Raw genomic sequence first — 2,751 nt, forward strand, 5'->3', positions numbered from 1 at the left:
TGTGAATGCATGTGTGCACTCTAGTGTGTGAATATGCGTTTGTGCACTCTAGTGTGTGTGTGCACTTTAGTGTGAATGTGCACTCTAGTGTGTGTGTACTCTATGTGAATGCATGTGTGCACTCGAGTGTGTGAATGTGCATGTGCTCTCTAGTGTGTGCACTCTAGTGTCTGTGTGTGTGCACTCTAATGTGCGAATGTGCATGTGTGTGCAGTCTAGTGTGTGCACTCAGGTGTGTGAATGTATGTGTGCACTATAGTGTGTGTGCACATGTGTGCATGCTAGTGTATGCATGTGTACTCTAGTGTGTGAATGTGCATGTATGTGCACTCTAGTGTGTGTGTGTGTGCGCACTCAGGTGTGTGAATCTGCATGTGAGCATGTGTGTACTCTAGTGTCTGAATGTGCATGTGTGCACTCTAGTGTGTGCATGTGTGTGCTCTAGTGTGTGAATGTGCATGTGTGCACTCTAATGTGTGGGTGTGTGTGCACTCAGATGTGTGAATGTGTGTGTACTCTAGTGTGTGAAATCTAGTGCGTGCATGTGTGTGTGCACTCAGGTGTGTGAATGTGTGTGCACTCTAGTGTGTGAATGTGCATGTGTGCGTGTTCTAGTGTGTGAATGTGTGTGTGTGCACTCAGGAGTGTGAATGTAAATGTGCATGTGTGTGCACTCTGGTGTGTGAATGTGCATGTGTGTGCACTCTAGTGTGTGTGTGCGCGCGCCCGAGTGCACTTGGGCTGATGTGTGCGTTCACTCAAGTACATGTGTTTTTAAGGCAAACCCCACTATTCTGTACTAAGTATGATTGGCTTTTGCTTTTAAATGTGTGTTCTATCTGAATAGGAGTGAAACCTATCATTCCTAGTTGGGTAGTATTTTTATTCTGAAGAGACGTTGAGTTTTATCGCATTCTTTCTCAGTGCCATTGAGAAAATCATGTATTATTTTTCCTGCTGGTGGGCAAATGGTGTTATTAACTCAGAGCTCTGCATTCCTGGGGTCTGAAGCTTGGGTACATAGGGGAATTCCTGGGTCTTCATTTGGGGTCTTCCTCTTGCTAGTGGGTGAACCAACTGGTCATCTTTGACCCAGTTTGGGGTTTCTGAGCAGTGGAGGCTCACCTTCTGGGCTTGAGCCCTGGCTGAGACTTCCTCGTAGGTCATGGCTGATGCTCGGAGTACTTGGAGTCTTGACTTTTAGATGGTGTCACCATAGTGTCCACTTGCCAGTGCTGGTGGGGGCACACACTTCCTCTTGCTGGTATCTCACCTACAACTCATTGTCACCTCAAGTGGGACCCCACTCTGTCTGCCCTGCCTCCACAGAACCCAGCCCCAGCTGACCCCTAGGGAAAGCAATTGGGACCCAACCTTCTCTCAGCCAGAGGGACAGACTGCCCTGGGCTCAGAGGTGGGTGGCTCCAGGGCCAGAGTGGGCCAATCTGATTGTGAACCTCCCCCTGGGGTGGGAGTCTGGCACTGGTGGGGCCCTGCTCCCTTGGCCTGGCCTTCAATGTCCCACTGTCTGACTGCTGTCTGGACCTCACACAACAAGCCTGGTCACTGTTCAGGGACCACTGCTCCCAGTATGGGTCTCCCCTTGAACTCCCTAACCAGACAGGCCCCCAGTTCGTCCACCTGGACACTGGAGCCTCTGACAAGATGTCTCCTTGTCACTGTTTGACAAAACCTGCTTCTTGGTCCCTCCACACCCTGGCAGGTGAGTAGTCAGGCCCAGAGGCTGGGTCCATGGCAGTGAGCACTGGCCCCGAGCCCAGCCTGTGACGTGCACACCACCAAGTTGGTTGGGTGCTGGCTCTCTGGCAGCACACAGCAAGGTGGGGATGAGTGTCTTCATCACGCCGATGTGAGTGGGACAGCGTGGGAACAAGTCAGTGCCCTCCATGGTGGCTCTGGAGACAAACAAGACCGGAAACTGCCCAAGGGAGTTAGACAGACCAGCCTGGGAGACATGGCTCAGCAAAGCTTCCAGAAGTGCCAGGAATGCTCGTGGAGGGAAACTTATCATCCAAAGTGTTTTTATTATAAACAAGAGGGAATAAAAAATAGATGGACTAAACATTCAAGTCCAGACAGTAGAAGAGAAAAACAAGATAAACCCCACAGCCAGAGGAAGCAGGAGGGTGTGAACGGAGATGAGAGCCGGCAGCTCCAATAAACCCAAGACAGCAAACCTCCCCAGGGAGCTGCCAGTCCCAACATCTGGGTGAACTGGCGTCACTCTGACAAGGCGGGGAAGAAGCACTCCTACTCTGCCAGGAGCGGCCTGGTGACCACTGTGTGCCTGGCCAATCCTCTCGGCTTACCACTGCTCTGTTCAGCGTGGAGCTATGAGACAGGACAAGGCAGGCTTTGACCAGGGGCTGGGGTTGAAACAGAGGCCACAGTTGGCACCCAGCAACCAGGAGCTGAGATGAGTGCCAGCTGCTGGCCCAGTGCCTCAGCAGTCACTCATGTGTGGTTCGTTAGTATCAGCAGGATAATATGTTAGTATCTCTGGTTGTAGACACTAATGTCAGCTGTTGGTCTAGTGTGTCAGTCTGCCCGTTACGGCAGCCTGAGAGTGTCGGCTGTCGGTGTAGTGTGTCAGTCTGCCCATTACTGCAGCCTGTGAGTGTTGGCTTTCAGTCTAGTGTGTCAGTCTGCCCGTTACTGCAGCCTGAGAGTGTCGGCTGTCAGTGTAGTGTGTCAGTCTGCCCGTTACTGCAGCCTGAGAGTGTCGGCTGT

This window comes from Otolemur garnettii, unplaced genomic scaffold, assembly GCF_000181295.1.
Source record: "Otolemur garnettii isolate 467f Iridium unplaced genomic scaffold, OtoGar3 scaffold00128, whole genome shotgun sequence".
Lineage (NCBI taxonomy): Eukaryota > Metazoa > Chordata > Mammalia > Primates > Galagidae > Otolemur > Otolemur garnettii.